This window comes from Macrotis lagotis, chromosome 2, assembly GCF_037893015.1.
Source record: "Macrotis lagotis isolate mMagLag1 chromosome 2, bilby.v1.9.chrom.fasta, whole genome shotgun sequence".
NCBI lineage: Eukaryota > Metazoa > Chordata > Mammalia > Peramelemorphia > Peramelidae > Macrotis > Macrotis lagotis.
Window position 1 is genome coordinate 297422563 of NC_133659.1, and position 26978 is coordinate 297449540.

The 26978-nt window shown below is 35.4% G+C and overlaps 1 pseudogene; it reads right to left on the bottom strand.

Annotated features, from left to right (window-relative positions):
- Window positions 1-2320: 2320 nt before the first annotated feature.
- LOC141512247 (ceramide synthase 5-like) overlaps window positions 2321-26978 on the bottom strand; it is a 154558-nt pseudogene continuing 129900 nt past the window's right edge.

Here is a 26978-nt window from a genome sequence, read left to right on the forward strand (position 1 = left end):
AATGAATTTCTTTTAGAATTGACTAATATGATCTCTTTACTATCCAGGGGATTCTCAACACGTATCACAATATTAAGGTGCTGATTCTGTGATCCTTAGTTTTCCCTATTGTCCAACTCACACTGGTACTAGAAAAACCAGGACTGACTAGGCCTTTCTCCTCAAGGTGAAAGCTCTGCTTTTTAGTATGCTATCCAGATTTTACATAGTTTTCCATCCAAGAAGCAAGCATCTTTTTAATTTCATGGCTATAGTCATTATCTGCAGAAATCTTTGAGCCCCAGAATATAATATCTGGCACTACTTTCCCATATATACTTTTTTATATTTATCAGGATGTGATGGGATCAGTTGCCAAGATCTTAAGATTTTTTTAATTTTATGCTTCATGCACACACATAAGAAAAAGAGATGGATGGATGGATGGACAAATGAATGAATGGATGGATGGATGAATGAATGAACAGACAGACAGGCAGAGAGAAGATAGATAAACAGATAGATGACAGACATAATCCCAATGTTAAGCACAATATCTGGCACATAGTAGGTGCTTAATATTTATTGAAGTGAAAATATGTTTATATATGTAATATATATACATTTGTGTGTTTATCCATGTATATTTATACATGTGTGCATACACACACACACACACACACACACATATATATATATATATGTGCATTTCTTACTAGGAATTTGTTTTCCTCATAAATGGGAGGAAGATAAAATAAATGTTTGTTAATTGAATAAAATTCTATACCTTCATAAGCTGTTCATAAGATCATACATATCAAGTGAACAGAGAAGTATCAAGTCCAATACATATGAGGAACCTGAGTACCACACAGAAATTTAATATCTTACCTAAAATCCTAAAGTTAGTGAGTATAAGAGACAGAATTCTTGACTCCAAGCTGTCACACTAAAGCAGAATATTATTAATAATTTGAATGGGCTGACTTGAGCACTGTCCACCTCATTTTGAGCAAAGAAAATGAAATAATCTAAAGGTAACATGCTTTAAGTACCAAGATGCTGGAGAGGACATCTAGACCCCTCTGGGTCTCATATTCCTCATCTGTGAGGTAAAAAGGTTGAATTTGACCATTAAATACTCTTTTACCTGTAGATCAATGAGCCTATGATACTAGGAGGAAGACTAGTCTTAGACACAGAATATGGTACCTAACTGCAATTTCATTGTCATGATTTTTTGTTCTTGGACAAACCTCTTAAACTATTTCAGTTTGGTTACTTATATATAAAAATGGAGTTAATTTTTCTAGAGATGTTTTAAGGACCATATGAAAAACATGCACAGATATTCCCAGATACACAGATTGAGATAGAGATAGCTGGGGGTCACAGATAGAACACTGGGTCTGGAGTCAGAAAGACTGTTTTTCCTGAGCTCAAATCTTCTCTCAAATACTTATTAGCTGTGTGACTCTGTTTGAGTCACTTAATCCTTTTTATCCACAGTTTCTTTATCTATAAAATGAACTGGAGAAGGAATTGACAAATCATTCCAGTATCTTTGCCAAGGAAACACAAAATGGAGTCATGAAAAATTGGACACAATTGAAAAATGACCATACATGCACACACTCATGCACACAGACACTTTGAAAACAACATATTTTTGGAACATTTTTGCATTTTTTTCAGGAGGGCTGAAGCATTTTTAATCACAGAAAAAAGTAAACAATGGTATAAAATGGTAACAGCTCCCCCAGTTGCTGCTGCCCTCCCCCAATATCAGCCCACTCCCAAGGAACATTGAGTAATGAGCAGGATATCAGCAGCTGCTGTTGCTGCTGGGGGAAGGGGGGAGAGGGAGGTTGGTAGAGAAAGAGTCCAACTAAGGCCACAGCAAACCCTGGCTATTCATCTAGAATTCTTCTGTCTCAATGTAACTGTTGTCATCCACATGCTGTTTTCTGGCTCCAATGCAGAAAACAGGCTGAGACTAGCAGCTCTATTCAGATATTCCAAGGGGCCAGAGACATATAAGTAGCAATGAAGGTGGGAATGGTGATCCATGGCCAAGTCAACGTGATCCAGAAATGCAGCCAGAACTTGAACTTGGGCAAGGCATATCTCAGGAAGTCCAGTTCAGTTCAGAATTGTGCCCCAACCCATCAAACCATATACATATGGTATATATAAAATATTTGCTTCTTTTTTTCTCTCCTCAGTGCCTGGTGGGTCTTCACAGCCACATAAGAGTGGGGCTATGAGTCGGGAAACAGACATGGGGAGCAGGTTTCCAGTGACCCTGAAAGTTCATGTGTCCCAGAGTCGCTATATCAGTCTACCCTATTCTTCTGCCCAGCAATTGGTTTTTTTTTATGTGACCATTAACTTGGTTGGCGCCATTGTTGGAACTGCCATCATAGGGATGCTTCCTGTAGCCAGTGGGCACATCTTCCTCTTCTGAGCTGCTCTCCACATCGCTTCAATCATCCTTTGATACCTTTCCTCAAACCAGGGCCAATTGGAGCAATTAGGTAGGACTAGACAATGTGTAGAACCTGTAGCATTAGGAGTAAGTCCTTGAAGAGCCACTAGGAGGAATAAGGTCTGATGATCTTCCAACTCTCAAACAAGGTTGTGTTTAGGACCCAGAATGGATAGATACCAAGATGAGTGATCACAAAAATCACACTGAACACCACAAACAGGGTCTCAAAGAGCCGCTGATATTTGGCATATTTGACCAATTTGGCTGCCTTAAGCAGGAAGTCTGAGAAGTCATTTAGGTGCATGACCAGCATTCCCACATGTACCATGTTGTTGTTGTAGGAGAAGGTGATGAGCCCAATGTTGGCCAGGTGATGTACAAGCATGTTTAGGAAATCCTTTTGCTTAATGTCTATAAATTGGGAAAATACAAGAGACCAATAAAAGCCATTTCCATGATTTAGTAGTAGTAAAGGCCAAATGTGAGCTGTGCCAGCACTGTAGGGTGTCTCAGAACCAGGGTGATGACCAGAAAAATTGGATCCCATAGCATAATATACATAAATGAAAAGTTAACCTCCAGATGCTCCCACAGAATTTAGTGAGTGTTGGGGGCCTGTCTTGGTTCCTCCAATGTCGGAATTTTCTTCTTACCAAACCCTGGCCTAATTACTGTGGCAGGTGGGAAATTCCATGGTGTCGAGACACCAAAAATTCTACAAAAATTCCTTCAAAAAAATTCCACTCATCATAGATGCATGAAAATTGTGCACATTCATAGACAAATCATATCCATTTTGTGATGATGTATACACGTTCTTAAGAATGATATTGGGGAATGTGCCTGGTGGGGAACATTCTCACGGATGCCAAGATGAATTGCACATGCCTTAGCAATAAACCACTTGAAGTGGAGGCACACAGAGATGATGCCAGCTGTCAGCAGGCTTGCCGGAAGCTGCTGACACCAGCTGCTCCAGGTCAGCCCAACTCATGTTCTGTGGCAGCCAGAAGCCCTCGCTTCACAGTCAGTCCTACATCAGGCCCAGGGCCCCCACCACCCACATTAATGCATTGTTCATGGAGTTGTGAACTGATCCAGTCATTCTGAAGAGCAATTTGAAACTATGATCAAAGAATTAAAAAAAACAATCATACCCCTTTGATCTAACAATATCTTTACTAGGTCTGTACGACAAAGTAATTTTAAAAGGGGTGCAGAGGAAGCATTTATTTGGACAAAAATATTTGCAGTTCTTTTCTTTGTGTTGGCCAAAAATTGGAAATTAAGGGATGTCCTTCAATTGAAGAAGGGTTAACAAAATTGTGCTATATGATTGTAATACAACACTATTGAGCCATAAGGAGTGGTGAGCAGGATAAATTGGGAAAAAACCTGGAAAGACTTACTCAAATTGATGCAAAATAAAGTGAGCAAAACCAGAGCATTTGAGCCAGTAATAGCAATATTGCATGATAATCTACTGTGAATACCTTACCTCTTCTTAATGATACAATGGTCCAAAACAATCCAAAGGACTTATGATGAAAAACACTATCTACATCCAGAAAAAGGACTAAGGGAGTCTGAATGCAAATTGAAGCATACTAATTTTCACTTTATTTTTTCACAGTTTTCTTTTTCTTTTGTGTCTATGCCTTTTTTTCAAAATGACTAATATGTAAATATACTTTGCATGATTGCATATTTGTAGGCTATATAAAAGTACTCAATATTCCAGGAAGAAGAGGATGAAGGAGGAGGGAGAAAATTTTTTAAATGAATGTGAAAAGTTATCTTTACATGTAATTTTAAAAACATTGAAAATTTTAAAAAGTTCAAAATATTAAAATATTTTACTTATATATTGCAAATACAAACATGACATCATTTCTAAACTCGAAGATTTTATAGATGGGGAAAGGTTTAAAGAGAAAGTCTATTTCATTTCTTTATGAATGAGGTAAGCACCACTAAAATTAGTTTATTTTAAAATGTTCTACTAATGATAATGTTGTTTTAGAGACAGTTTTACATAATGGATAGGGTGAATTTGCCAAGTAGAGATGTAAATAAAATCCTAGTGTGATGGGGTCAAAGGAGTGATTCAAAAGCATAAAGTGTTGTGGGAAAATTTGAAGAATAGGTTGTATACTTCCCCACAGTAGTATAATATTTAATGTGTTTAATTAACTAAGTTCCAAATTTTTTTCCAAACATATCTTCTTTACAATGCTTGAAATTCATCTCTGAACCAAACAAAATGATAGTCTGTAAATTATAGTAATTCCTTTGGATATTTTTTTCATAGTAATATCTAGCATTTATATACTATTTCAAGATTAACAAACCATTTTACAAATAGTATCTCTTGATTCTCACACTAACAGTGAGAAGTAGATGCTGGTATTAATTTCATTTCACAGATCATAAAACTTTGGCAGGCAACATTTAAGTGACTTGTCCTGAGCATGTAGCTGTTTTTAGCGATCTTTTTTAAAACAAATATTATTTGAGAGTTAAGAAACTTTCAATCATTTACACAAAGCTATAAATTAATAACATAATTTCAAACTGAAAATATTGCCATATCTTACACCCAAATTTTACAGATGAGAAGTCAGAGAAAAAAATTTTAAGTCATGAATGACTTTAGAACCCATGTCCTCACCTCCAACAAATGGAGTACTCTTTCTAACATAAATATCATGATATATACATATATAATAAATATATGTTAAGTATATAAATATATGTGCATGTGTGAATCTGTTTTTATTAATGAATCTGTTTTTTTAATGCTTGTTGAACATTAAAAGCCATTTCTGCTGCGATCATGTATATGTATGAGTGTGTTTGTGAGTGTATGTATGTGTGTGTGTTTAAGTGTGTATCTATAGTTATGGGGTGTAAGATGTGTTCAAAGATAACTAGTACCTTGGTGGGAGGGCTGTCGAGCCCTTTTCAGGGCTGCTTTCTACCTTTGATGTCCACCTGAACCATCTAACTCTCACATTTGGTTCCAAGAAGCATTAGCCTGCACAGTGGCCACACACCCCGGTAAACCATTTCAACAGGTGGGCTAAACCAGTGAAGAGTAACCAAGGGAGTCAAACTCATCTCTGAGCAATGAGGGATGTCTACCCCAAGCATGTGAAGTCCTCCAGTGGTGGCAGAAGATAATAATTCATTCCAATGGCCATGAAGTCAGCTGAAGCAGATGCTGTAGAGCACTCGGAGCTTGGTTAGACATCAAAGAGGCCAAGGTCATCCATTGCATCTGAAGCCATCACCATTGTCTTGACTCTGTCTTGCTATGCTGGATCATCATGATGACTTTGGAAGAAAGAGTGAGGCATATGGCTTCCTGTAGTTCTCCCTCACTAAAATCCAAATTGTCTACGCAATAAAAAACATCACTCATAACCATTCCTCAAATTCCTGTGGCAACAGACAAGTGACGAAGCAGCAGGTGTGTATTCACTGGGATATGTAGACACAATCCTACACATGAGTGATCCAGGTCATAGGATCATATCACCATTGAAAGCAGCAATGAGATTCGGTATCCCCATGATTGATTGAGCAGCCCTTTTAAAAATTGCACTGCTCACCAGCTGATTAGAGGAAGGGACTAGAAAAGGTGCCCTAAAAATCTGCTTACCAAATCCTGGTCTAATTACTGTGGCACGTGGGAAATTCCATGGTGTGGTTGAGACACCGAAAAATCTACAAAAACTCCTTTAAAGAAAATTCTATTCACCACAGATGCATGGAACGTGTGCACACTCATAGATAATACAAGATCTGATAGAATGAAAGACAAACAGCCCTTGTTTAGAGAAGACTCAGTAGGTATGGTATCCAAATAGCAGCCTTGAGTGAAACAGGGCTGGCAAATGTAGGCCAGCTTAGTGAAGTCGAAGCTGGATACATGTCTTTCTGGAGTGGGCACAGTGAAAGGGAATGCTGTGAAGCTGGGTAGGTTTTGCAATCAAGACTAATCTAGTCAACATTCATGAATGTCTACCAAAAGAAATGAATGACAGGCTCATGACAATGAGATTGTCACTTCTAGGAAAACCACCATGCCACCATCATCAGCGCCTATGCTCCCACATGACAAACACCAATGGAGTTATAGAAAATTTTCATGAAGACCTAAAGATGCTAATCATCTACGTAGCAAAAGAGGACAAGCTTCTAATTCTGGGTGACTTTAATGCAAGAGTAGGCTCAGATTACCAGACATGAGAGGGAGTCCTTGGGAGGAATGGGTTTGGAAACAGCAACATCATTGGTCATCTTTTACTATACCCCTCATGTCATCACAAATACTGTCTTCCATTTCCCTAAATGCAATAAAACTTCCTGGATGCAACCTCATAGAAAGCATTGGCATCCATTAGACTATGTGATAGTAAGGAGAAGAGACAGACCAAGATGTGAGAGTGACAAAGGCAATTGTTCAGAGTGCTGAACTGATCAAAGACTCATCCTTTCTAAGCTAAATATTCACATTCAACCAAAGCAGTGGCACCAAGGCAAAATGAATACTAAAAAAGAATTTATGTCCAGAGATTAGACTGTCTCCTTGAGTGGGAACGGTTTGTTGCTAACTTAGAGGGAAAACTGAGCCAACACAGATGGCAACATTAGAGCAGAAAAGCTATAGGCAGCTTTCAGAGATTCTGCCTTTGCTCATCTGGGCCAAAACTTGCAAACATCAAGATTGGTTTGATGAAAATGATGAGGAAATATAGAAGCTGCTAAAAGAAAAATGAGAACTCCACAGGGTTTAACAGAAACATAGTTCTTCCATCATTTCTAAGAAGGCAGCATTTAGTTCCATTTAAAGTAAAGTACAAGAAAAGCTTAGAGAGTTGCAGAACTCTTGTTTAAAAATGAAGGCAGATAAAATCCAATTTTATGCAGACAATAACAGAGTAAAATGCATTTATGATGCCCTGAAGGCTATTTTGGGGTCAAAGACCCAATGGTGGGGGCAGCTAGGCAGTACTGGCCCTGGAGTCAAGAGGACCTGAGTTCAAATCCCACCTCAGGCACATAATAATTACCTAGTTGTGTGACCCAGGGCAAGTCACTTTACTCCATTGCCTTGCAACCACCCCAAAACTATCTAAAGATATATGATACATCTCAACCACTCAGAGCTGATGATAGATCCACACTGATTAACAATAGGGACATGATCCTAGAGAGATGAGTTGAACACTTCCATAGTGTTATTAACAGATCATCATAAATCAATGCAGAAACCACTGACCACTTACCTCAAGTTAATGTCAGTCAGTCCCTAGCTGAAGTTCCAACTAAAGAAGAGGTTTTGAATGCCAGTAGGCTCCTATCAAGTGACAAAGCACCTGATGCTGATTCTATTCCTTCAGAGATCTACAAGGTGGGTGGGGGTCCATTGTTCATCCAAAAACTGATTGAAATTTTCCAAATTATATGGCATGAAGAACTCAACCCCCAAGAATTCAAGGATTCAAGGAGGCATTGTCCATCTCTATAAAAGGTAAAAGGAATAAATTATCCTGTGACAATTACAGGGGTATTTATCTTTTAGTCATTGCTGCTAAGTTCTTGCCAGAGTCCTTATCAATAGGCTAATCCTTTGCCTGGAAATGGTCTCCTTCCTGAGAGGCAGTGTAGCTACAGAAAGAGTGAGGAACAGTCAATATGAAAGTATGCTGCCCAAAAACTCCAAGAAAAATTCCAGGAACAGAACAGAGCTTTGTATACAACATTTGTAGAGCTGACCAAAGCTTTTGATACTGTAAGTTGTGAGGGATTGTGGAAAATTATGTCAAAATTTGGTTGCTGAGAGAAGTTCATCAATATTGTACATCAGTTCCATGCATACCTGGGTTCTTGATAGTGGACAATGCTATTGAGATTTCTCAGTGACCAATGGAGCAAAACAATGTGTCCTTGCTCTCATACTTTTAACATGATGGTTTCAGTCATCTTATCAAATGCCTTTCAATGAGGATGAACATAGTCTCAAGGTCATCTACTGAACTGATGGCAAATTCTTCAACTTGAAAAGGCTACAAGCCAGGATTGAAGTGGAGGGAGTGTTGATGCTTGATCTTCTGTTTGCAGATAATCGTGCACTCAATGCAGCCTCTGTAGCTGAGATGCAACAAATTATGGAGTGATTCTCTGTTGCTTGTGTTCATTTTGGTCTAACAATTGACACCAAGAAAACAGGTGTTTCAACAGCCAGCAGCACACCATCCATATGTGGAACCAATGTTTATAACAAATAGAGAATTTTTGAGTACTTTGGACAAGTTCACTTACCTTGGCAGTGTTCTTTGCAAGATACACATTGACAATGACGTTGACAGTCATATTGCCAGAGCTAGTTCAGCATTTGAGAGTCTCCAAAAGAAAGTATGGCAGTGAAGAGGTATTAGACTGAATACTAAAGTGAAAGTCTACAGAGCCATTGTGATGACCTCATTGCTATATGCCTATGAAACCTGGACAGTCTACCAGCACCAAGTAAGAAAACTGAATCACTTCCACTTAAATTGACTTAGAAAGATTCTGAAGATGAGCTGGCTGGAAAAGATACTAGATACTGAGGTCCTTTCTTGAGCTAAACTGCCTAGCATTCCAACATTACTACAGAGAGTGCAACTGTGATGGGTTGGACACATTATTAGGATGCCAGATGTATGCTTGCCCCAAAAAACTTTTTATGGAAAACTCACACAGGGCAAACATTCACAAGGGGGTCAGAAGAAGTGATCCCAAGACACCCTGAAGGTCTCATTGAACAACTTTAGAAATGATTATTCAGCATGGAAGATATTGGTACAGGACTTCTCAGCATGGCATGGCCTCATCAAAATGGGTGCTGCACTCTATGAGGAAGGCAGAATAGAAACAGCTTAAAGAAAACATGACATCTGTAAGCATAGAGTACCCACCCCAGGTATTCACATGGATTGTTTCTGCCCAACCTGTGGTAGTATCCTTTGCTCATATTGCTCTGACAAGCCACAGTCAGACACACTGTCATTTGTCTTAAACATAGTCATATCATTTTGGTCTTCTTCAAGAACAAAGGAAAAGAACCATCTATAGCTATCTATAGGATAAGGAGGTGGTGAATGGGTAGAGTGCTTGGCCTATAGTCAGGAAGACTGTTCTTCCTGAGTTCAAATCTGGCCTCAAATACTTACTGACTGTGTGATCCATAGCAAGTCGTTTAACCCTGTTTGCCTCAACTTTTAAAAAAGATTGGGGAAGGAAATAACAATATGGATTGATTCTCTGTTGCTTATGTTCATTTTGGTCTAACAATTGACACCAAGAAAACACAGGTGTTTCAATAGCCAGAAGCACACTACCCATATGTGGAGCCCTTGTTTATAATGGAGAATTTTTGAGTAGTATGGGCAAGCTCACTTACCTTGGCAGTGTTCTTTCCAAGGAGGTACACAGTCTCCTCATCTTTTAAAAAAGATTGGGGAAGGAAATAGCAAATATTCTAGTGTCTTTGTTAACCAAACCCAGAATCACCAAATGTCAGACACAACTGAAATGACAGAGCAGCAAAAATAGCTGTCTATATCTAAGTCTAGATGGATTCTCCATACAAAAGTATGAGGTCAACATATACCTACATATATGCAGGTATTATTATATATGCCTTTGCATATGTACACATATACTTAGTGTGATTTGCCATGAAAAGGAAATGGAGTTTTGATTGAGCAGAAGACATTTTAAGAAACAAGTAAGCTGAAGAAGGAACCCTGCAAACTTTCTTTAATGATACAAATATATTCTTGAAATCTCAACCATAGAGAGATAAAATAGGAAAAAGCCACTATCCTTAATATTGTGGCAAAAAATTGAATGACATACAAGTAAAAATATTGCAACAAAATGTCTAAAAGAATATATATTAGAATTATATTGAATATATAATGTGTCTGAATTGCTTAATTTTGGAAAAACAATAAATTTATTAGATCATATTATTAAAATAAAACAATATCAATCACATGATTATATTGAGATAAAGTAAAAGTTTTTACTAAAACAACCATTTTGATTAAAAAGCAAAAAATTATACACACACACACACACACACACACACACAAATATATATATAATGGAGATGAAATATTACCTATTGACATCATAGATAAAGCAGGGATGTCCATTTTCACCAATACTGTCAGCCAGGATTTCTAGCTAGTTAGAAATGCTAGCTATAACAAAAATATTATGGAAAAAAGGGAAGCAATAATTCTATGTAAAGAGAAGGCAAAATGTGTGCTTTACACATCTCTGATAATCTACTTAAAGAATCCTGGAAAGTCAACTAAAAATTAATTGAAATAATAGAAAAGTCATAGAATATGATATATACTTATACAAATCATCAACATTTCTACATATTACCAAAAGAAAAAAAACCCAGCAAGAAGAAATAGATAGAGAAATTTGACTTAAAATAAATACAGAATGATAAAATGTTCAGGAATTTTCCTGCTAATCTTCAAACAGAAAGAATATGAATATCATTACAAGAACTTCTTACAAAAGTAAAAGTCTAAATAACTGAAGATAATTGTTTGTCATATCGCCATTCTAATACAATGAAAATTTCAATACTGTCTAACGTAATGTACTTATTCAGCATCATTCCAATTAAATTACTGAAGCAATACATTATAGCATCAGAAAAAAGTTTAAAAAAAGCTTAATTTTCTAGAGAATCAAAGGATTTTAAGAAATGTAATGGCAAAAAAAAGTGAAATGAAAGGGACCCTACCTGTATCAAATCTCAAAACATACTATAAAGCAGCAACCGTCGAAACAATGGAATACTAGTTTAAAAAACAGAAAAATTTATTATAGGCTACACAACATTCTGAACTCTATGGACATAGTAGATTAAAGTTTAATAAACTCAAAGGACTTAGACCACTGGGGAGAAGACTCATTAATTAACAAAAATTACTGGAAAAAGTAGAAAGCAATCTGGCAGAAATTAGATGTCTACAAATGTCATCTACCAAATACCAAGGTAAATTCCAATTAGATATTTACTACTTAATCTCACAAAGCAATTATAGTAGTAGAGGAAGAAATGTTTATGGCAATTAGAGAGAAGAGTTCATGCTTGGACAAAAGATAGAGGGTCAGAAGGGATAAAAATGAGCAATTTTGATTATACATATATATTTCAGTATATATTTCTGTACATTTAAAATAAGTGCATATACAATTAGAAAGAAAATAGTCATCTGGAAGAGAGAAAAAGCAACCTTTATAGCATTTTTTTCTGCAATTAGTCTGATATTTAAGGAATGGTAGCAATTATATAAAAGTAGAAGCCATAAAGGGACAAAATGTATTTCTCAAAGAAGATAGCCAAGCTATTACTGAATACATGACAAATGCTATAGAATAGATCAGTATTAACTAAAAGTAAACCTAGAAAGCTCTGAAGTTCCACATCAAATCCATCAGAATCCATCATTATTCTTTTTGAAAAATGAATGAGTAAAAAGCACAAGTTTAAATATGATACTAAAGTAGGAACACAGAATAATAGAAGGTAGAATTAGAGCACTGGGCATCTGTGGAAACACAAAATAAAGGAGATCCATATGATCACAACAACTGGATTTGATTTGGGAGGCAAGGTTGATTCAAAATATCTTTTTAACTCATTTGACCACACATAATTTTCATGAAACCTCAAAGTATATTTACATATAGTTTTCTACAGCAGTGGGTAAAGTTTCATATTTTCTGTCCAAGCATTCATGGTAACATTTTTGCATGCAGGATACCCAAGAATTCACAAGTAGCACATAATTCTTTGTTAATGTCAACATTCTAATGAATTCCACTTTCATCCTAAAGAAAAGGGTAATCTTCTAGCTACATAATAAGACCTTAAGGACCTAGACTACTATTAAAAGGAGAAATAGTGAATTATTGACAATTACTAATACTGCAAAATTGATGTTTTTGGTCTTTAGGGGTCTATCCTAATGTGAAAATTTCATCCTTGACCCTGGACCAAGGTTCATTCTGGTTTTTTCCTAAATCTATTCTGATCTTATGTCTATGTGTATCCAAAACCAACTCTGGCAGGTCTGTCTGAACAATTTTATACCTACAAAGGGACTTCAATCTACAAAAGGTTAATATGAGCAAAGTATATTAACTCCATTTCTGAGATTTGATCTCTTTCATCCTCAATAAGATATGCATGAATAAACACAGCAAGTGTCCAAATCCAAGATAATACCATAATGTAAATTCCTCAGTCATTTCAGCAAAGTACCAACAGATGCATCCATATATTTTAGATTCTTAGCATCCTTTACACCCTCTCAAATATCTCATGAAGATGCAAGACAATCAGTCAGTGGAGAGGGTCTGTAACTACTTAGCCAACACGGATCTTTTTATGAATAATCAAAGTCCCAAATAATTTAACTTCACAAAAGTTTTTAAATGCCTGATCAATTTTCTAGAAGTCAAATTTTGTGGTTATTTTAACTTTCTGTCCCTCAGACTATCTCATGTATAAGTATAAATAACATAATGAATAAAAGTAAAAGATAGCACAAAATCGGGAGTATATTAGAGAAAACGTATAAAATAAGAGAGAGATTATGTTGTAGGGAATTTTTGTCACTTCTGTCCCTTTACTCCTTTTAGGACCCAACCCATGGATCAAATCCCTCAAAACTCTTATTATGTAAATGGTGCCTTTGTAATGACTAATATAGCATGTTACACAGATTTTCCTTTCCTAAAAAACAAAATACATTCCACATCTAGACATTTTTCTGTGAAATTATCTATATAAGAATAAATTAATTTACCTTCTATTAGAAGAATATTACTTAATCTAATCACCTAGAAAAAAGTCTCTTTCTCCTAGTGAGAGAAGAAACATATAGATAGAAACAGAACACTTAATGAATCTATTAAGAGTAGTCCCTGACACACAAAAAAAAAATTTCTATTAGTGTATATGTTCATTTTTATCAGGCCTATTTGAGGACAAAGCATTAAAAATTTAGAGCTGGAGAAGAATAGAGAGACTATCTAGCACAGCTTTTTCATTTTACTGATGGGAAAACTGAGATACAGAAATGTGGAGTCATTTTGTCAAGGTAATAGTTAATAAGGGGCAGGGAACACTGGACTGCAGACACTAAATTCAGATGGGCTCTATTTAACTCAGTGTGATATACTTTTACAAGATGCTTGGTCCTTTTGCCTTCTTCACCTCACAGGATCTTCTAGAAAACATTACAGATCCTAACCTCCCTAGGCCATTCACAGGTTGCATGTAATAATTGAACCAGGGTTGATTATCTTGATCTATTGTGTGTGTGTGTGTGTGTGTGTGTGTGTGTGTGTTCCTTCAATCTTTAGAAGCATAACCAATATTGAAATGGAAGATGGTGGCCAGGAAGTCAAGCACACGAATACTCCCTATCCATTCTTAACCAATTCAGTTTGAATACTATCAATAAATTGTTTTATTGATTCACTGAGTGCAAATCTCTTTGAACGGTGAAAATTTACACCTGACAAGTTCAAATAGGATCTTGACTTAAGAGCATGAAAATGATTTAGAGACCATTAATCTTAGACAAAAGGTTCCGAGTCCCAAAGAACTCATGTATTGCTCCCACATCACGCTGAAGGTACTGTAGAGCTGGGATTTCCTAATCAATGAATTAAGAGATTAATGTGTTTCCCTTCCCTCCAAGTATTAGATTTCAAGTTTATTAGGTTACGTAGAGAGAAATCCCTCCAACTAAAGAAATTATTAGTGCTGAGAGAGCTTCAGGGGACATCAGGACAATGGACGAGACAAATGTCATGGATTTAGAGCTCAATGGGGTTTTAGAGATTATTTGGTTAAACTGCCTCAATTGACAATGAGAGAGAAACCCCATCCCTAGAGAAATCAAATGATTTTTATAAGGTTCCATAAGTGGCAGAGTTAATACATGAATTCAAGACTTCCGACTCAAATACCTTTTAGAGTTGTTTTTATCCCACAACCTTTCCTATAAAAACAAATAAAAACAAAGCTATGTGTCCATATTTATATAGGGCAGCTAAATGGCACAGTGGATAGAGCACTGACCTTGGAGTCAGGGGGATGGGAATTTCAAATTCAGCCTCAGACACTTGATACTCACTAGCTGTGTGACCTTGGGCAAGTCACTTAACACTGACTGTCTCTCATTCAGGGCCATCTCCAGTTATTCTGATTCATATCTGGCCACTGGATCCAGATGACCCTGGAGGAGAGAGTGAGGCTGGTGACTTAGCACAGCATTCCCCTCAATTGTATCTAATTCATGTATTTCTGATGATATCACCTCCTTGATGTTCTGGCCTTCTTCAAGAAGAAAGGACAAGCATTATGAATTAAAATACAATATTAAATTACAATACAAAACAATATTATAAAGTTCAATTCACCTAGTATTTTGTAACTGACTTAATAGCTGAAAGGGTATTGAAAGGTGCTAGACATATAAGGAGGAAGGAAGGAAGGAAGGAAGGAAGGAAGGAAGGAAGGAAGGAAGGAAGGAAGGAAGGAAGGAAGGGAGGGAGGGAGGGAGGGAGGAAAGGAGGGAGAGAGGGAAGGAGGGAAGGATGGAGGAAAGAATGAGAGGAAGGAAGAAGAAAAGAGTCCTTGACCTCAAGCAATTTATTATTCTTAGTTGTAATAGAAATTACTATCCTTAAACCTATTTTAAAACAGAGAACTCAAATGAAATTTAACAATCATTTAAAACCATGTGATGTTTTTTAACGTACTTCCTAGCCCACTTCCAAGGTTTCCTTTTATCAGCCAATTATTTTACCTGCACCTATGGGAAAGCTTGGGGATGACTAAGTTCTGCCTACTCCAGAGTTGACAATAGCACTAACCATATTAAAATGCAGCCCAGAGGCCTAAATATGTTAATGCTCCAAGAAATATGAGCAATTTAATATCCCTTCACAGGACCTTAAGTCTCTAAACGACTTTCTTGGTAAGTAACATTTAATATGTAAGCTTTCATGTCAAGATATAATTTAGGTCACAACTCTGATTTTCTCAAATCCAAGTATAAATCAGATTTCTTTTAAAACTATGAATTATTTTATGAGTGTGATGTGGTAATATACCTTAAAATAAGATGGAATGTATCATTTGTTTTTATGCTACTGGAAAACCAAAACTAAGGAGGCAGATTAGCTTTCTTTTCAGGAGTGCTTAGGGACCATTTGATAGAACAGGAATATCATATGAACCCAGGCATTAGCCACTGAACTGGTCATTAGCTATTTAAAATCATAAAACCTGTGTCTAAATGACAAAGCACTGATGTATTAACTGGGGAGAGCTGAATCAACAACAGGAAAACCAGTTGGATCATTAGCAACATTTTTCTTTCATTATACATCTCTAGGGGAGATGCCCCATAAAATACTCCTGGTAATTGACCATCAATTAGATATTAAATTAGGTTCTTGCCTCATCAAATCTTGAGATATTTGTTAGAGTTGAAAGACTCCTAGATTTGCAGTCAGAGAAATCTGGTTCAAATCTCATATTACTATGGAATATCCATGTGTGTTTGGGCAAATAACTTCAGTCACATTACTCTCTAAACATTTTCTTCATTTATAAAATATAAGTTTGGGACAAAATGATCCTAAAGCCATTTAAGACCTAGGAACTCCAATGTAAAAAAAAAATAGGAGAAGGATGTAAGGAAAAAGAACAAAAACTTTTCAAATGAACAAATCCTTAACCCACCATACTGAATGGTACACCTGTGTGGGTTAGTTTTGCTTCTTTAGATGTGAATGAGGAAGAGGGAGGATAGGCCGAAAACACATACTAAAGATCTAAAAGAAAAGAGAGGGTGCATCTAGAATTGCAATTTCAAATGAAATCAGAATTTATAACTAGAAGAGACCTTACATTTGCTTACATTTCTTAAGTCCTACCACATTAGTCACAGGAAAACTCCATTTCATGTTTTGTCAACTGAAAAGTTTATGAGTTATTAATTAATTAAAAAGTTGTTTAGTTGAAGTTAATTTTCCCCCCTCTTGTAGAATTATGTTTAACTTAATAAGGTAATAATTATTATTGGGTAAGAGGTAATGTAGGATAGCAGAAAAAGCAGTTGTTCTGTAAGCAGAGGACCTGAGGTCAAATTCTATCTCTGATGCTTAAGATCTGTGTTCAGGCATATTATTTTAGCATGTCATTCAATATTCTTGAGTCTCAGTTTGTTCATGTGAAAGGTTGAGTTTGGACCAACTATACTGTGATGTCCCTCCTAGTTTTAGAATTCATTATTCAATTAGTAGTTACCTTTGGTTTTTGTTACATCATATTCCAGCCTTTTTTTCTCTTTAATGGTACTTGTATAGTCCAAACATGACTATGATTGGCATTGCTTGATACATAGGGATCAATCTCTTTTCATCTGCATAGAGCATTTTACTTTTGATCTGAGTGTCGGCTTGGAAATCATTTCTTCAGATGTATTATATCTGGAATTTCTCTCTTGTTATCATCTATGATTTTTACCAGTTTGTACTTTGCCTTTTTCTGGGCAATTTTCTTCATGAACATCAACAATATCCAAATGTGTCTTTTTTTTTCTTTTTTTCCTTTATTAATTTTATTTTCACCCATTTGTAAATGTATATTTCCAAATTACAAACTTTGGCATAATATTAATAATATAATAATACAAAATCTACCCTTCCTTCCCACCCCTCTCCCCTCAGTTGAGAACAGTCATGTTAGCATTTTACATACATATTTTGTTAAACATATGAATAAATTAGTAATTTTTTTCATAAGGAACTGGGATTAAGGGAAAGAGCTACATGAGATACTTTTTATAAAATGTTCATCAGACTCAGTAGAGGTGTTTTTTTCTGTGTTTTTTTTTTGTTTATTTTCCTTCCTCTGGATGAGGATCATGTAGTCCATAACCAGTCTAATACAGTTGACCTAGCTCTCTGAACTGTTGAGAGGTATTGTGTCCATCAAGGTTGTTCATCCCATGATGTTGGTGTGTACATTGTTCTCTTGCCTCTACTCCTTTTTTCTCAGCATTAGATCCTGTAAGTCATTCCAAGCTTCTCTTAGAGTCCAACCATTTATGGTTTTTATAGAACAATAATATTCCAGAGTATTCATGCACCATAATTTATTTAGCCATTCACCAATTGATGGGCATCCCCTCAATTTCCAATTCTTTGCCACTACAAAAAGTGCTGCTATGAATAATTTGGAACGTGTAGGACTTTTCCCATTTTTTCAATTTCTTCTGGATATAGTCCTAGAATTGGAATTGCTGGGTAAAAGGGTATGAACAGTTTTATTGGTCTTTGGGAATAGTTCCATCTTGCTCTCCAGAAAGATTGGATCCACCAGCAATACCTTAATATCTCAATCTTTCCACAACCTCTCCAACATTGATCATCTTCCCTTTTTCTCATCTCGCATAATCTAAAAGGTATGAGATGATACCTCATTGTTGTTTTAATTTGCATTTTTCATATAATTATATATCACTTTAATTTCTTCACTTGAAAATTGTCTGTTCATATCCTTTGACCATTTATTAATTGGGGAATGACATGTGACCTTGTAAATATGATGCAATTCTTTATATATTTTAGAAATGACATATTTATCAGAATTCCCAGCTTTCTACTTTACTTCTAATTTTGGCAGCATTGATTTTATTAGTGCAAAAACTTTTTTAATTTTAATATAGTCAAAACCATAGCTTTGTCTATTTTATTGGCTTTTTAATAAAACCAACTCTTAGTTTTATTTATGAGAGCAATGACTTTCTTGCTTTCTATTGTATTATTGATTTTCAGAATTTCTAATTTGGTATTTAATTGGGGCTGTTTAATTTGTTTTTTTCCATCTTTTTTAGTTGCATACCCAATTCATTGATCTCCTCTTTCTCTATTTTATTCATATAGGCATTTAGAAATATTTATTACATTAGATTAGATAGAGATGGGCATTAGATAGAGATAGGCACTAGAGAAGTTTCCCCTCAAAACTGCCTTTACTGCATCCCATAAATTTTGGTATGATGCCTCATTATTATAATTTTCTTGGATTTAATTATTGATTATTTCTATTATTTACTATTTGATCCCCTTATTATTTAAGATAGTTATTTAATTTCTGATTAGTTCTTGGTTTATCTTTCCCTGATCCTCTATTACATGTAGTTTGTATTGCATCATGGTCTGAGAAGTGTGTATTTATTGTTTCTGTCTTTCTACATTTGATTTTAAGATTTTTTGTGCCCTAGTATATGATCAATTTTGGTGAAGGTGCTATGTATTACCAAGAAAGAGTCATATTCTTTGCTATACCCATTAAGTTTTCTCCTGATATCTATCATATCTAAATTTTCTAAGATATCATTCACCTTCTTAACTTCCTTCTTCTTTATTTGTTGTTAGATTTATCTAGTCCTGAAAGAGGGAGATTGAGGTGTCCCATTATTAAAATTTTGCTGTCTGTTGCTCCGTGTAATTCACTCAGCTTTTCCTCTAGGAATCTGGATGCTATACTACTAGGTGCATACATGTTTAGTAATGATATAGTTTCATTACAAATGGTGCCTTTTAAGAAGATGTAGTTTCCTTCCTTATCCCTTTTAATGAGATCAATTTTTGTTTTTACTTTGTCTAAGATTAGGATTGCTACCCCAGATATTTTACTTCCACTGAGGCATAATATATTTTGCTCTAACATTATACCTTTACCATGTCTGTATCTGTCTGTATCTATCTGCTTCAAATGTGTTTCTTGTAAACAACATTTTGTAGGATTCTGGTTTTTAATCCATTCTAATTCTATTTTATGGGACAGTTCATCCCATTCACATTTACAGTTAGGATTATTAATTCTATATTTCCCTCAATGCTATCTTTCTCCATTTATATTTTTCTCTTTCCTTTGCTCTTATTCCTCCTCACAAATTTTACTACCTTTCCCTTTTTACCTTTTTTTTAGGAATTTAACTTTCAGTTTATTTTCACTTATACCTTTCCTTCCCCTTTATCAGTCTCTTCTTCCCTTATCTTTCCCATTCTCTGTCCTCCTTTTCCCTGTAGATTGTTAGATTTTTAAACCCAAATAGGAATGTATCTTATTCCCTCACTTGGCTAAATCTATTGAATACAATTTAGTCAATATTCACATTCTCCCTTCTTTGTCTCTTAAAATTATAAATCTTTGTGCCTCTTCCCTTGGTGCTCTAATATTATTAATCATGTATCATCAAATCACAGTTTTACTATTTGTTTGCTTGATAGGCTTTTATTGTTATTAAGATATAACAGATTGTTTATTTGATTTTTGATGAGCAGCATTAACTCAAATTGCATCAGATTGTAATTATAATCATTTTTTACATCATCCAAATCCATATCATTTCTTAAAGTTTGTGTCCCTTCCCCAGGCCTATTTTCTTTCACACTTTACCACCCCCACACCTCCTGGGGTACTTAACACCTTATTAAATGAACCAAGGTTAATTGTCTCTCTCCCTTTATTCCACCAACACCCCAACCCAAGGTACTTTACCCCTTCTGAAGTGCAATACTGGATGGTGATCTAATTAGCTGTAGGTATCTTGAAGATCTCTAAGTACTGGGAAGCTCTGGAGGTTTCAGTGAGAATTTACCAGTGATTATAAGTAACAGAGATATTGTCTCAGGTCCTCACAGTTTATGATGCCCTCATTAGACAACGTGCTTAGCACCTTGTAATTAAAGTGATTCATAGTATAATGAAACACTTAAATTGAAGTTAACACTCCTGCTTTTTTTTTCAGGGTGTTTTGTCTCAAACATACTGTGATGTGATCTTGGACCTCTTCAGTTGAGAGACAAGACCCAATTATACCCATATTCTTTAGGTTCATTCTCTTCAATTATAGTTTACCTTCTAATTTTTCTTAGAGAAGTAAAGTTCTAAAGAATTATAAATTTTATATCTTCCCTTTCAGGGACCAACATTTGTTTAAAACAATTTTGTTTTTTTTCAGTCCTCCCTTTTTAATATAACTCTACACTCATTTATTTGGCAGCTGAATTTTCTGTTCACTTACGATCTTTGTGCCAGGAAGTTCTGAAAGTCCTGTATTTCATTGAACATCCATCTTTTCCCCTGATAGTATATGCTCAATTTTTCAGGGTAGTACATTCTGGGTTGTAATCCCAGGTGCTTAGCTCTCCAAAATATATAATTCCAGTTCTTCAGATCCTTCAGTGTTGGAGGTGATCAATCCTGGGTTAATCTGATTGGGTTCCTTTTGTATTTTAATTGTTTTTCTTTTTGTTGCTTGCCATAATCTCTCTTTTATTTGTGGATTCTGGAATTTGACTATTACAGCACCTGGAGTTTTTAATCCTAGGATATCTTTCTAGAGGGGTTCTTTGGGGATTGTTCCAATTGTTATATTATTATCTTGATCTAGTGGGTTGGGACAGTTTTCCCTTACAATTTCCTACATGATGTTTTCCAAAATCTTTTGTTGGTTCAGACTTTCTAATGATCCAATGATTTGTAGATTGTCTCTCCTGGATCTATTTTCCAGGTCATTTATTTTCCCTAGAAGGTACTTTACATTTTCGTCACTTTTTTCAACCTTTTTATTTTGTTTGATGGAATCTTGTGGTCTTGTAGATTCAATTCTAATTTTTAGGCTTTAATTTTCTTCCATTATCATTTGTGTTTCCTTTTCCAGTTGACTATTTTTACTTTTACTGGAGTTGATTTCTTTGGTCAACATGTCACAATTTTCCTGCATGACTTTCATTTTTCTTTACCATTTTTCTTCTTCCTCCTCTCTTTTTTGCTTTTTAAATTCTTTTTCAAGCTCTTTGATGAGATTTTGTATTTGAGTTCAATTTATAGACTGTTTTGATACTTCTATGAGTAATTTTTTCGCTGCTTTCTTCTTCAGACATGCCATTGTCGTCTTTATCTGTGAATTATTTTTCTATAGTGAGCATTCTTTTAGGTTTTTATTCATTTTTGTTTTTGTAGTTCTGCTCCTGGGGTATATGGAGTATAGATCCAATCTTTTATTTTGCTGAGGCTGGAGTCTTATCTTTGGTTTATTGTTGGACAAGATGTTGCCTATGCAGTCCAATCCTTGCCTTTGCAGAGGTTTGTTTCCTCCTTTATGTCCAGGTTCTGATATAACAGAGGATTGTTCCTGTCTTTAACCCATTTTTTTCAGGGATCAGACTTTGTTTAGGATTGGGATCCTCCCTACTGGTTTGCTCTCTAGCTGCTGGAACCTCTTTTATTATTAAGCTGTTGGGATCAGGATTGCACTGTGGCTAAAAGCATCCTGCTGGCTTTCCCCATTCTCCTGCCTCCTGGATTTTACTTCCCTCTTTCACCCAAAGAGACAGACTTTCAGTGAAGTTCCTCCACAGTGTCTACAGTTGAAAACCTCTTTAAATCTTTTCTTTTTCTTGGTGGGATCTGTAGCATGAATGTCAGCATGAATGTCATTCAATTATCTTTGGTAGGGAAAGGTTCTGGGACTAGATTAACTTCCTGCCTCCACCTTGGCTCTACCCATCACCAGTTCCATATATGTCTTAACTTCCCTCCTAGATTGTAAACTACCTTAGAGTTGTGGATTGTTCCTTAAGCCACGCTTGGGAAAACTAAATGTAGAGTCTTGTCCATAACAGGTTCTCATCCCATCCTTTTGTTTTGTTTTCTTTTGTTTAAGAGTTTAAGTGACTTGCCTGAGGTAACACAGCTAATAAGTATTAAATGTTGGGGGGGGTTAATTTTTAGGGGTTTTTATTTTTTTAAACCTTAAGATTAAATTTTGTGCTATTTTCTTTACCAGATAAGTATGATTTTTCATTGGTAAAGCATATCATCCAAATACAACCCCCCCCAAAAAAAAGGAAGGAAAAAATTGACAATAAGACTAAATTTCCAGATTAGGAGTTGTTTGGGATTGGTCTCAAGCAAATATCAAGGAGTTAGTCTTATACTTTCTGGAACTTGGAACCATGTTTGAAGAACTGCCCAATAAACAGAATCCATCTGGAGATGGTTCTGCATGAATTTAGAAATACAATTGTTTTAGTTGTGTAAAATCATCGATCATTAATGTAATTGTCAGTACTGACTGATATAATCAAAAAGCACTAACTTATCTAGGTTTGGCATTTGAGAACCTCATGAATTCTCCAAGTGCTAAAAAATATGAAACTTCTGTAGGGTAGTTGGGATAGTTTTGACACAGTTTAAAATTTCCCACAATCTAGACATTCAATAGCTTTTTCTCTTTTAACAAAATGTAATTATTAAATCATTAAATCAAATCAATAGTAAATAAATTTGTGTTCTGTGCACATATCATCATGGATATTTTGTTGACTTCTTCCTGATTAGTGGGAATGGCAGCAAAGGGCATTAAACTAACCAGATAATCTGAATTTGAGTTCCTGTCTTTGGTACTTATTAAATTTTTTTTACTATGGGCAAATCAATTAACTTTCCTGGGAATCAGTTTCCTTTTCTATAAAACTGGCATAATAGTACTTACATTAGCTCCCTCAATTGCTAGGTAAATGTAAGCTGTTATTCTTATATAAACTCCTATTATTATTTCCTTATTTTATGGTATTAAAATATAAAAACTATATGGGTGGAAGAGTCAGTATTCTTTTGGGGGGGGGTTGTTTTGCAAGGCAGTGGGGTTAAGTGATTTACCCAAGGTCACACAGCTAGGTAATTATTAAGTGTCTGAGGCCAAATATGAATTCAGGTCATTCTGACTCCAGGGCCAATGCTCCTTCCACTGCACCACCTAGCTGTCCCTTCAGTATTCTTAATAATTTGGAACAGAAGAAGTCGTAGCTTCTAAATCCACAGTCATGTTGTAATTCAGTTGATTTCAATACTATCCAATTCTTCATGATCGATTTGGGGTTTTTTCAGCAATAATACTGGAGTGGTTTGCCATTTCCTTCTCCAACTCATTTTACAAATGAGGAAACTGAAGCAAAGAGGGGTAAGTAATGTGTCCATTTAGAAGACAACTAATACCTTTCTAAGACCAGATTTGAATTATTTTACTGATGCTAGGCATGGCACTCTATCTACTATGCCACCTAGCTGTCCCTAAAAATAAAATCCTCTGACTGGCTTTGGTTTGATTTTTGAGATCTGGTAATTATCAGTTAAAAGAAGGTAAGCCTGGGGCAGCTAGGTGAAGCAGTAAATAGAGCACCAGCCCTGGAGTCGGGAGGATCTGAGTTTAAATCCATCCTCAGACACTTAAAATTGCCTATTTGTGACCACTTTTTGCCTCATGGGCAAGTCACTTAACCCCATTGCCTTAAATAAATAAACAAACAAACAAACAAACAAATAAATACATTTTTTAAAAAAGAAGGTAAGGCATTTGTTGATTTTCACTATCTACTACTCAAAAAAATTATACTTTCATCTATGCCTCCAAGAATCTGTACCATTTGTAGGGTCACACCTGGTAAACTGTTTCAACAGAAAGGCTAAACCAAATTGAGGGCAACCAATAGGTCTCAGATTCATTGATGAGTTAGGGATGGTATCTTTCTCAAACATGTGAAGACTTCCCTGGGAGGAACAGGATGGATAAGAATAATTTGTTCAGTCGCTTTGAAGGCAAATAAAAGAGTGGAGAGCCCCCAGAGTTTGATCAGGTATCAAAGATGCCCCACTTATCTCTTACATCCGGGATCATCCCCAGTCACCTTGAATTTTGGCCTGCCACTGGGTTTGGACAGTTCTGAAAGAGAGAGTAAGACTGACAACTTTGTGCAGTTCTATTTCACTTAAATCCTATTCATGCGTCATCATCTGTGATGTCACTCTGTATTGTCACTGATCTTCTGTAAAAATGATCAAACAAAAACCCGAATAATAGCCCAAAGGTCCTAGATATACTTGGGACAAATAACTATAATTTTATTTTTTTCCTTTTTATTATTATTTTATTTATTTTTTCAATTACATGCAAAGATAGCTTTCTATATCATCATTTATCAGTCTTTTGAGTTCCAGTTTTTTTACCACCTTCTCTTCCTTCTTCCTCCCCAGAGTAAATAGCTATAAGTTTAATAATATTTTTTATGTTTTACAAAGTCAAGTGTAGTTGTCTTTATATTATAGTAATGCATAATCATTTCTCTCCTGTCTCTGCTCCTAACTTTTTGGATTTTTCCATCTCAAATTCACAATTAAGTTTTCTTATGCCTCTACCTTTATAGTACCCCCTTTTGATTGGTGAATTCCTGCCTTAGGAAATACTCAGATCATTCAAGCTCATTTCTTTTTGTTTCCCTTACATTCTCTCTGGATATTTTCTCCTTTCTTTGATTATTACTCTCTCACAGCCAGTTCACTTTAAATGTATCTCTTTGCCCTATAGATGATAAGTTCCTTGAAGGTAGAAACTGCCATGTTTTGTTTTGTTTTGTTTATATTTGTATCTGTAGCTCTTAGCATGGAGTGTAGTAAGGTCATAACACATACTGTTTTTGTCTCTCTCTCTCTCTCTCTCTCTCTCCTACATATATCTAGCTATCTATGTAATATACCTATATGTATACATATATAAATAAAAATAAATGGCTATTGAATATATGTCCTTCCAATTGCTCAAAGTTCTATGCTTGGCCTTATTCTCTATCCTCTCTACATTCTCAATGTACTCATAAGCTTTCATGGATTCATATATCATTTCTATACAATGGCTCTCAAAATTATATATGTAACCCTAATCTCTGTCCCAAGGTTTGGCTCTATGTCTTCACAACCTATTAGACATCTCCAACCAGACATTTGATGGTAACTCCCAAGATCAACTTTTCCAAAATAAAACTCACTATTTGATTTCACTCATAGACACACACATACACACAAACACACACACACACACACACACACACACACACATACACACACATACAAGCACAGAAAAACTTACCTTCCCTATCCTTCCTTATTTGATGTTGACCCAGTGCTAAATAAATGACAACATCAAGTTTTTCCACAACACAGTATCAGAGCCCTAGAGGTATCCTCCTCAGTTATTTGCTCCTTATCACTTTCTTTCTTTAAATAGCTGCCAACCCATACCAATTCTGTCTTTTTAGTATCTCTCAAATCAATCTCTTGGCTCCATTTACAAGGCCACCATCTTGATTCAGCCCCAAATCACTCCTCAAGTAAGATAACAAATACCATCTAAATTGATCTCCCTCCTCATCTTTGCTGTCTTCTCTGGTCTAGTCACCATATAACTTTGTAAATAATCTGCCTAAACTTCTCTATTTAATTTACAAGTTCTAAAAATCACATTATTTTCCTTTCGCCTTTAAGATAAAATAGAGGAGTTTTTTCATCTTTTTTGGATATTTTTCCTTGGTGATGCTCTCTTCTACCTCAAATTAGGTTTTGCTTGTTTATCCATTTATATATTGTATTGCTCAGCAAAATGTAAATTCTGTTTTACAGAGACTGATTAAAAAAAAGTCTTGGCATTCTTTATACATAATGTATTGCCTTGCTTAATGCATAATAAATATTTGTTGAAATTAATTTTAAGCACATATTACAAACTAATCCAATTTAAAGAATAACTAGAAATGTTTGATAGGATCATTTCAAGTATTTGTTCTGGGTTCTTAATAATGTTCTGGGGGGAAAGTACAAGGTCTGAATGCAGACTAAAGCATACTATGTTCACTTTTCAATACTTGTTTTATGTTTTTTATTTTTCTTGTATTTTTTCCTTCTGATTCTTCATCATCAAAATAACTACTATGGCTGTAAGTTAAACATGTTTGTACATATACTATCAGATTATTTGATGTCATGGGAAAAAGGGAGCGAGGTAGAAAAATATAAAACTCAAATATTTGCAAAAAGATGAATGTTGGAAGCTGTCTTTGCATATAATGGAAAAAATAACATTAAAAAGAAAAATAACAGTTCTTTGGGCCATTGAGAATAAATAATCATAGAAGGAAAAATATTAAGCAAAGATAAAGAAGAAGGATAAATTTGTGATTATGCAGAAAGAACCTAAAATGCAGAAGGTAGAGAAAAGTTACCATCAAATTCCAAGGGATCAGAGTGGGGGTGGGGGGGATGGTTGAATAAGACTAAGCTGGGGAATGGAAAAGGGGCCTGGAGTAAAAAATTATTTCAAGAACACTTCTGTTCAGTTGTACAAATGAGTAACAGGAATTGACTCATGGTTCCACATGCCCATCAGAAATAGTTATAGAGATGTGTTTGAAGACCTCTTAAAAAGAAAGTTATTATCTACCATTATACTGAGAACTGCAGAAAAGCAGTGCTCCTCTTTCTTAGAAAGGG